Genomic DNA, 11,187 nt, shown 5'->3' with positions numbered 1-11,187 from the left:
GATCACTTTTACCTTGGAATGATGGTATTTTCATCTTAGTTCCTCCATAGTCACTGCCTCGATCTAACCTCTCTCTCCCACAGAGTTGGTTGGTTCCTAAACCAATGTTTTCCTCTTCTTCCTCATAGTCATCTCCCACACGTTCCCATTCTTCCCTTCTTGGAGTATTTCTTCCTCTACCACGTCCATGAACAAACCTTTGTGGAGGTTGTGGCTGCGGTGTTTGGATTGATGATTCCATCCTATCCAACCTATCATGGATCTGCCCCATCTCCAACCGTAGTGCTCTTTGAAGTTCTCCCACCATGGCTTGAATGTATAACTTCGGATCAGTCACACCTGGATTTTCATCCATGCTTTCTTTGCTTTTGTCTTGTAACATGATTTTTCTGCAAAATTTGTTAGTAAAAAAGAAAGGCCTCACAACACTCCCTCACGTGTCTCACTCAAATTCAAGGTCACTCGTGTTTGTACTCTAGTTATAGTTCAGCTTTTACCCTCTATAATTCTCACCTCTCTTGCCTTTTACCATTCTAGTAATTTTATTTGGTTCTTTGTAAGCTAATTTCAAACTAAAACAAACTAGCAAGTAACAATCCAAATAGACCTACCAAACAGTTATGAAAATAAGGCTACAAGAGAAATAGAATGAAAAGTGACAAGAAAAAAGGCAACGATGAAAGCTCAACAAGAAATTTAGCGAGAACAAAAGAAACTAGAATGTGAGGAACAAATTGGAATGAGATTTACAAAATGGAATTAGTGAATATTCAACAAAACTTATCTTCGATATTGATTTTGGCTTGTTTTTGGTACTCCTCAAATCAGCTGAAAAAAAAATTTCACTACCTGGTTTCTCTTGATTCTCAATAATTCAATGCCACAAACCACAAGAACAATATTTTTTTTTTTCACTCACACAACATAAAACAACTGCATTAGCAAAGATAAACACCAAAAAAATTTTTTTTTTAATATTTGTTTGAATTTTCTTTTTTCTTTTTTCTTTTTCTTGAATATATGAATACAAATATTGAAGACTAAAACAGCAAAGAAAAATCAACAAAATTAACAAGAACAATGATAAAAGACAACCAACAAACTAGGAAACAAGAATACAGTAAGACAAGGAAAACCTAATTTGACAAATAATGAAATTTTTCTTTTTTTTAAGATGCAAAATATGTATGATGATAGAAGCAACCTCAACCTAATGCTAAGATTGCAGAAGAAAAAAAAAACCAAGAAAAACAATGAAACAAAAGAAAAGAAATAGATAGATCAAACCCATAATTAGAAACTAGCTCTGATACCAAATTGATACGAACCTAGGGCGACCTGCCTCTAAACCCGTAACAAAGATTGAATTAGGACCTTCTAATTACAAGTTATCAATGGAAGACCTCGACCTGTTACCTATATTTGAGGTAAGAACCTTGGTATAGTGAAGACGCCACAATAGGGTGCGGAATAACCTATTGATAAGTCGAATTTGAACTCCACAAACAAAGCTTGAAAAAGGTTCGATATAGTTCTTAGAGAACCAAGAGAATCACCCTCACTTTTAATCAAAATTGTAATCTCCTCTTTATTCATGACTTATGTGCCTTTAAATAGGAAAAATAAATTACAAAGCTTTCCTAAATTTGCTAAAAGTAAAGGTGGAATAATGATGGACGAAAATTACGTTTAGGAAACTTAATTTTGATAGGTTTAGGAAACCTAATGTGATTAGGCTTAGGAAACCTAATTTGGTTAGGTTTAGGAAACCTAATGTGGTTAGGTTTAGGAAACCTAATTTATCTCCTAGTTTCCTAATTTGAATGGCCTTTAATTCTTGACCAATTCAAATCTAATAAAATTAGGAAAGTAATTTAAAAACCTAATAAAAACTAAATTAGGAAAGTAAATAGGCAACATGCCAAAATCCAATCAAAACATAAATAAAAATTAATATTTTCCTAATTATAAAATTTGGCCAAGCTTAGTTGGATGCCATGTCACCATATGATGCCACATCACCATGTTGTAGAAGTCCATGCGTTAAACTCTCTTTCACGTAGGCATCCACCATCCCAATCATATGAATCAATTTTAGTTCATCTTCACTAATGAACTTGCTTCCTTGGGTTGAAAACACCTCTTGGATTAAACCATTTAGTGCCTTTTTCAATCTCTTTGCTCGTGCTCGGGTTATGGGTCCTGTAGACATTTGAAGTGGATCTGGGCTCCATCTTGACGGGCTCTTGGTCATGTCCTCATCACTTCCTTTGTTTAATGTTAACAAAAGTGTGATGTAGAGAATAAATATAATCAAAATAAACTGAATGAGAGGAAAAGAAAATTAAAATAAATACTCATCATTAGGTGATCCAGCAGTTTACCTAAGTTTTGGTTTATTAGCTATTGCAATCAGCACCATGGTTCTTGTGTAATTTACTACCTCCATTTGCAGTGTGTTATCATTCATATGTTTCTCATTTGTTTTACATTGTTATGTTTCCTAGTGTCAATGTCTATTAACATAAATAATGGTTCCATTTTTCTTTCCCTAAGCTAATATTAGATAATAAGAAATACCTTGTTAATACAAGTTAGGAGTTACAATTTATAGTTTGACTCATAAAATGTTGGAAGCCTAGAAAATTGCCTTGGATTGTGTATTGGCATATTTTTGCTTTCAAGATCATCAATTGCATGTGGTTGTGGTGTATAATCACTGATATTTGGTAACCGTTGGTTGGTGCATTTGAATTCTAATCCTCACCATTTTAGGTTTTAGGTTTGCTTGTACTCTTGGAACATGCTTTCATCATGTTATTCTTATTTCTTAGTTTATGTTATCACTTTTAGAGATGAAATAGCTGGATTCGGTGAGAAGGCAGTTAGCAATGCACTGTAAATGTTGCTATTCACTTCTAATAAAGAACTACTGAATTATATTAAAGAGGTAATCAAGTCGGAATGTTTTTCCTTTTCCTTTTATTTTTCCTTGGAAAAAAGAAACCATTATTTAAGTGGTTCTATCTATTTCTAGAAGCCAAAAGAATTTGCACCTTGTGAAAAGATTCCTTCCCTACAACTCATCAATCAAACTCCTAGTTATGCAAGAGAGTTGGAGCAGATTGTGTAATTGATCTATGCTTGAGAGAAAAATAACTCCAAAACAATTTGTGGTACTTTAGAATTTGTCTCATGCTTGAAGAAATTACTTTGTATTTTGATTTTTTATGTTTGTGACATTCTTCAAAACTAGTTATTTTGGCATTTACATTAATCGACATGGAACTTTGACAAATATTTATTTAGTACACTGGAAATGCATTTTTGAGGTTGATTGGAATTGAATAGTCAATCGGGCAATTCGCAAATTAATTATATGTATTTTACCAAGTCCTAATAGTCCATCTCCAATTTGCACCATTTACATATTAATTAGACCTCAACCAAGCAAGATGACTAAAGAAATATATAAACCATGTTAAAGAGTAGGTCCAACGATGGTAGCTGAGATGTGTCAATCACTCTCTATCATTTTATATCATAAATCATATGATCCAACCATCTTTTTTATCATAGACCATATGACCCAACCATCTGATATTGATATGACTCCTCAACAACCATGAAATTCCTAATTTGTCTCCTTTGTTCCTAATTAATTAATGACTTTGTCTTCTTTCTCTTTGCCAACATTGCCTTTCTGTTCTCACATCTTCAAATATATGTAAAATGCCATGTCTTTTATACTTGAAAGTTTATCAAAGAAAGGACCATCCTTTTTCAACTCTCAATCATATGAGAGGCTAAAAATTGAGAATTTAAGCAACACAACCAAGCTAAGACAAGTTGGAATATAAATTTCTACAATTAATAAATCAATGAAAGCTCGTTGTATGAAAAGTGTTAAAAGTGGTTGGCTCATATATAGATTGAAGTAAATATGTTTGATGGAGCATTTTTTGCATGCTCTGTATATCTTACCCTATTGAATTTCTGCAGGCAAAGTAGCTAAAACCCTCCATAAGTAAGCGAATGATGATGATGTAATTAAGAATTGAAAACCATTTTTTCTTCCTACATCACTAATAACTGTAGCATTGAAAGATTTGTTAATAGAAGCACTGGAATTCCTAGATCCTCCAGCTACAGCAATAGCTTGGAATGCTTGTATCAAGTCAGGATTGGCCTGCCATGCAAAAGTTAGCCATCAAATAAACAAAATGCTCAAGGGTTCCAAGTCTACAAATCCTAGCAGCATGCACAATGAATGATTATGTATCAAAGAACTAAAGTAACTTGTTTTTTTTTGCAATAATAGTATCAAAGAACTAATATTACTTGTTTTTATTCAATAATAGATCGGAAGATTATCATGCAATACGAAAAAGCATTTGGAGAAAAGATAGATTCGTAATCCTTCTCACAGGTGATTAGAAATGCAGTTATAAAACTCAATAAATACAAATAATAGGATAAAATAAAAATGGAATAATTCAAGGGAAAAAAAATAAATAGAAAAGTGCACTGTTAAAGTTAGATCTTTATATCTAAACATTATCAAAAAAGTGAAATTCGAACTGCATAAGCAAAAAGAGACCCAAGATACCTTAAGAATATCAATAGCAATCTGAGTAGAAGCAACATTCAAAGTTTGGTGGTGAAGCAAGTATGATCTTGAAAGAAATTTGAAACTGCGTTCCATCAAAAGTTCACCTTGAAAGCCTTATGGAACATGCTTTCACATGTAGCTCACGAATTTTAAATGTCTTCATCCAGTTTTGAGAGTCAGGTGTCCTTGAATACTCCTCTCCAAGTTGTTTGACAAGTATCTCATAAGTTCTCTTCTCATGCTGCAAACACCAGAAGACAATACTTTTTTATGATTGTACTTGTTTGAACAATATCACCAACCTCTAGATAGGTCTTAAGAAAAACTACACTATCTTTTCCATATGGAATTTAATACCACTACAACTCAAAAGAGAAAGCAAAAGGCATTTGACAAATCTCTAATAGAGGAGCATAACGCTGCTTTGATACCAGCATCCAATAATATAGAAGGGAAATCAATATGGACTACAAAACTCACCTGGATCATCCCATCACTGTATGGAGACTTTCGAGGACCAAGGATTGGTTAGGACAACATATATAATGGAGGAATGACATTTAATTCACCAAACAATTGAACGAAACAAGTCATATTGCATAGATACTTTTACCAAACAATTTCCAAAAAACAAGTTATATTTTTGTACCATACATATGGTGTTTAACAAGGACATAGTAGAATTGAGTACATAATTAGTTTACCAATAGAACAGACACATATATATATGGTCACTGCATCACTAGGCAAACATTTTAAACAAAAGAAATAATAAAATTGCAACAACTATAATAATCTGAAGGTCATATTGGTGGCTTCTCTTAGTATTCTTCTGAATTACTTCAAGAATATTATTAGATTTCTCCACTTGCAAAGATAAACAATGAATTGCACTAATAAGTATATCCATTTTGTCAAGTTGCCCAAATGAATTTATCACATCCTTTTTCCTGTATCAAGTAAACATATATAATTTAATTATTTTATAAGTGCAAATAAATGAATATTTAACAAATTAACAATTATGTATGACATGTTCTCGATCTAAGCATTTTCAAAATTGACGATTTGGGTTCTTATTTGTCCTTGATGTTTTTAAATGCATATATTGCCCATATAAGCACATCTGGATCGCTTAAGCATCCCTAGTATTCGTTGACATGCTTACACAACTAATCTCCAGTCCTGACTTCTAAAGAAGACAATACAGGATTTATTAAGCTAAAAAGCCAAAGAAGATATATATATAAAAAAAAAAAACAAAAAAAAAACAATAGCAAGCTTTCTACGAAATCCTCCAAATTCTAACTACTCCGTAATCTTTAGCAATAACAATGACTATAAGAATTACAGACATATATATTATATGGCTTTTCCCTATTCATACATTTTGCTTGATATTCACTGTGAAAATTACTGTGCATGCTCATCCTGTCACCTTTTTTTTTTTTTGTTTTTTTTCCTTGGGTGAATATGCTCATCCTGTCATTATTAAGTATATTGCAATGCAGTGAAATAGAGCATTCACAAACATTTTCTCTTGCTTTTCAAACCTTTTCACTTTAATTAATTAATCCTCTACCCCCTTAGTAAATTCAAAATAATAAAATAGGAGACATAATACAGATTCCACAATCTTATGGTACTATTTAACCAATCAAATGAATATAATATTCCCCAAAAAAATAAAAATTAAAAAAATGAATATAACATTGAGAAATTAAATAGAATTTATACATGAGACGACACAATAAAGAAGCCCAAAAAAACCACTTAGAATCAATAGCATAATAATATTCAAAGTCACTTTCTAATTATAATCCCTTTGCAAATGAATGGCCATAAAACACATGTAACATATGAGAAATACCAATCCATACTCCAATATACTTCCTGGTTTTATATGTTCTGCTCAAAGATTATAGAACAATCCTAATTTTTCAATCTTCATGGTTCTTTTTCTTCCTTGATATGTTCCCGGTTCTCTGGCACCTATCACACCCTTGCACATAAATATTAGTATCTTTAAACATAGATGGCCAATAAAATCCAGAATTTAAAATTTTTGCTATGGTTTTTCTAGTCCCAAAATGCCCCCCATACTCACTAGAATGACAACTTTTAATAATGGACATTGTCTCTTCTCTAGCAACACACCTCCTAATTATACCATCGGCACACTTCTTAAAAAGATAGGGGTCATCCCAAAAGTAATACCTACTTTCCTTAAGAAACTTATGCTTTTCATATGGTTTTTCCAAACTAGGCGGCATAACATTAGTAACCAAATAATTAACAATGTCAGCATACCAAGGTACATCAAACATACCATCAACCTTAAACACTTTCTCATCTGGAAAACACTCTTCTATATCTCTTTCTTCTTTTTCCTCACTCAATTCCAACCTAGACAAGTGATCAGCTACTAGGTTTTCTACTCCTTTTTTATCCAAAATTTCTAAGTCAAACTCTTGAAGTAACAAAACCCATCTAATTAACCTAGGTTTAGACTCTTTCTTACTCATGAGGTACTTAATTGCACTATGATCGGTATAGACAATGGTCTTAGAACCTAACAAATATGCTCTAAACTTATCAAAAGCAAAGACAATGGCAAGCATCTCTTTCTCAGTAGTAGCATAATTAAGTTGAGCATCATTCAAAGTTCTAGAAGCATAATAAATAACATGCAGTTTTTTATCTTTCCTTTGTCCCAAAACAGCTCCTATAGCATAATCACTAGCATCACACATAATTTCAAAAGGTAGATTCCAATTAGGAGTACACATAATGGGAGCACATATTAATTTTTCTTTCAAAAGATTAAAAGCATGCATGCATTCATCATCAAAAACAAAGGGAACATCTTTATTCAACAAGTTACAAAGAGGTTTAGTTATCTTGGAAAAATCCTTAATAAATCTCCTATAAAAGCCCGCATGCCCAAGAAAACTCCTAATACCTTTTATTGAAGTCGGTGGAGGCAATTTCTCTATAACTTCTATTTTAGCTTTATCTACCTCAATTCCCCTTTTAGAAATCTTATGACCTAAAACTATGCCCTCTTGAACCATAAAGTGACATTTTTCCCAATTAAGCACAAGATTCATTTCTTTACACCTTAGAAGAACCCTAGATAAATTTTGCAAGCAAGAGATAAAAGAATCACCAAATACACTAAAATCATCCATAAAGATTTCAATGATATCTTCTACCATATCCGAAAAGATGGACATCATACACCTTTGAAAGGTTGCAGGTGCATTGCATAAACCAAAAGGCATCCTTCTATAGGCAAAAGTTCCATAAGGACAAGTAAAAGTAGTCTTTTCTTGATCATCAGGGGCAATAGCTATTTGATTGTAACCGCTATAACCATCTAGAAAACAATAATATTCCTTACCGGCTAACCTTTCTAACATTTGATCAATGAATGGCAAAGGAAAATGGTCTTTTCTAGTGGCCTTATTAAGCTTCCTATAATCAATGCACACTCTCCACCCAGTAACTAACCTAGTAGGAATAAGCTCACTCTTATCATTCTCTTGCACAGTCATCCCACCTTTCTTAGGAACTACTTGAATAGGACTTACCCAATCACTATCCGAAATAGGATAGATAATCCCGGCATCTAAAAGCTTTAAAATCTCACCATGAACCACTTTCTTAAGATTAGGATTAAGCCTCCTTTGATGTTCTACAGTTGGTTTATGGTCTTCCTCCATAAGTATTTTGTGCATACAAATAGAGGGGCTAATACCCTTAATATCAGCTATAGTCCAACCTAGTGCAGTTTTATGTTCTCTTAAAACTTCTAAAAGTTTGGCTTCTTGGTCCTCACTAAGGGTGGATGAAATTATTACCGGCAGGGTATTATTAAATCCTAGAAAAGCATATTTTAAATGACTAGGTAGTGGCTTCAAATCAATTATAGGTGGGTGCTCCACACTCGGTATCTTTCTAGGTCCACTCTCACCTAAATCCTCAAACTTTCCAACATAATCTACCTCACAGTGGGTGGCTATATCTATGATGTTACACTCATGTTTTTCTTCTTCTGTACATGGTTCAAATAACTCACTCAATCCTAAGGGATCTAAATTACTTTCCTTTGCCATATCATTTACCAATTCATCACATGCATCAACAAGAAAGCAGCAAGAAATTTCATCAAGATTAGGAAATTTAACAACATTAGGGATTTGAAAACTTACCTCCTCATTGAGTACTCTAAGGGTTACTTGCCTTTGTTGTACATCAATTAGGGCACGTCCGGTTGCAAGAAATGGTCTTCCAAGAATGATTGGAATGTTGTCATCTTCCTCCATATCAAGTATCACAAAGTCTGCAGGGAATATGAACTTGTTTACTTTTACAAGTACATCCTCCAATATTCCCCTTGGCCTTTTTATGCTTCGATCTGCCATTTGAAGAGTCACTGTGGTAGGCTTCACATCTCCCACTCCAAGCTTCCTGTAAATGCTATATGGCATCAAATTAATGCTAGCACCTAAATCACAAAGAGCCATAAAATTATAATGTCCAATGTTACACGGGATATCAAAGCTTCCTGGATCTTTTAACTTGGGTGGAATCCTATGGTGTAACCTAGCACTACTCTCCTCACTCAAAGCTACTAACTCATAATTCTCCCACCTCCTCTTGTTTGACAATATCTCCTTCAAAAACTTAACATAGGAAGGCATTTGTTCTAAGGCATCTATGAAAGGGATATTTACATGCAATTGCTTAAATACATCAAGAAACTTTTTAAATTGATTATCTAACTTTGCATTCCTAAACCTAGATGGGAAAGGTGGAGGTGGGGTTTTCTTGTAGGCTTGATTCTTCTCCTCATTTTCGTTGTGCTTGTCAATAGGTTTGGTTAGGTAAGGTGCTGGTTCAACTTTCTTTGATCCAGTTGGTGAGCTCTCGGCCTCTCTTCCATGTGGTGGTATGTACTTTGTTGGTGGAGACTTCATGGCATCACTTAAACCTTCATCTTTTCTCCTATAAGCCTCCTTATGCTCCACATTTGATTTTGAGTTGTCATGTGTGACCAAGTGTGATGTTGAGTCTATAGGGCTCTCTTCATCTTCATCATCAAGAATTACCATCCCTTTGTCACTTTCTTTAGGCTCGGCTACTTGCTTTCCACTTCTTAATGTAATGGCTTGAACCTGCTCCTTTGGGTTCTTCTCCGTTTGGCTTGGCAAAGTTCCTTGACTTCTTTGGAATTGAGTTGCTAATTGACCTATTTGGTTCTCCAAGCTTTTGATTGCAGCGATTTGGTTGTTGAACATTTGACTATGGTTTGTCAATTGTTGCTCAGTTCTCTGCATGAAAGAATTAGTACTATTAGATAACTCTTGCAAAGATTGTTGAAGTGAAGAAAATTGAGTTTGAGCTTGAGAAGAATTTTGATTTTGATGTGCAAGTTGCGGCTTTTGGTAGAATGGAGATTGGAATTGTTGTTTTTGAAACCCTCCACTTTGTCCTTGATTAGACCCTTGCTGGTTGTTGTTAGACCATGAAAAATTTGGGTGGTTCCTCCATCCTGGATTATATGTGTTAGAATATGGATTGTTTTGTTGCTTTTGGAAGTTCCCTACAAAATTAACATCATCAGAAGCAAAGGGATTTCCAACTTGGCAATCCACACTCTTATGATCATGAGCACCACATAAATCACAAAATAAAAAATTATTAGTAGATTGGATAGAATTCACCCCTATTTGACCAAATTGAGTGTTCAAGGTCTTCATGAATTGGGTTGCAAGTTGAGCTCCTAAGTTGTTAATATCAACGTCTTCCACGGCCTTTACTTGACTTCTTCCATTTAGTCTCCTCTCACTTGGATATTGGTAGTTATTATGGGCCATCTCTTCAATTAATTCAAATGCTTCTGATTGCCTCTTCTTCATTAAAGAACCTCCTGCAGCTGCATCTACCAATTGTTTGTTACCATAATCTAGACCATTATAGAAAATCTGTACCTGTATCCATGTTGGAAAACCATGGTGTGGGCATCTTCTTAATAGTTCCTTGAAGCGCTCCCATGCATCATACAAAGTCTCTTGGTCCCATTGACAAAAATTGTTTATATCACTTTTCAATTTTGCGGTCTTTGATGGAGGAAAAAATTTGTCTAGGAATTTTGCCTCCATAGCATCCCATGTAGTGATAGTACCTGCAGGTAAAGAATTTAACCACACTTTTGCCTTGTCTCTAAGAGACCAAGGAAAAAGTCTTAATCGAAAAGCATCATCAGAAACACCATTTTGTTTAGACATATCACACAATTGAAGAAAACTAGAAATATGCATGTTTGGATCTTCATGAGGCAAACCACAAAATTGAACATTATTAAGCAAAGAAGTAGTAGATGCTTCAATTTTAAAATTGTTTGCTTCAATGGGTGGTCTCCTTATGCAAGACAAATCACCAACTTTCTTGTGAGCAGCATACTCGCATATGGGCAAATCATCTTCTCTTTGGTTGGCCATTGCACCTTCTTGAGTTCCTTGGTCTATACGTACCCAAGTACCCCTTATGGCTTGTTTTCTAGGTGCTGG

The 11,187-nt window shown here is 34.1% G+C and overlaps 1 non-coding gene across 1 annotated transcript; it reads left to right on the top strand.

The window, feature by feature from the left end:
* Positions 1 to 10,624: 10,624 nt before the first annotated feature.
* Positions 10,625 to 10,731, top strand: LOC112489034 (small nucleolar RNA R71). The gene has a single exon (XR_003053360.1). It is a non-coding gene; the product is annotated as a small nucleolar RNA R71 (small nucleolar RNA).
* The last annotated feature ends 456 nt before the right edge of the window (positions 10,732 to 11,187 follow it).

The sequence above is a fragment of the Ziziphus jujuba genome, chromosome 11, assembly GCF_031755915.1.
Source record: "Ziziphus jujuba cultivar Dongzao chromosome 11, ASM3175591v1".
Lineage (NCBI taxonomy): Eukaryota > Viridiplantae > Streptophyta > Magnoliopsida > Rosales > Rhamnaceae > Ziziphus > Ziziphus jujuba.
This window is presented reverse-complemented; position numbering and strand designations above follow the sequence as displayed.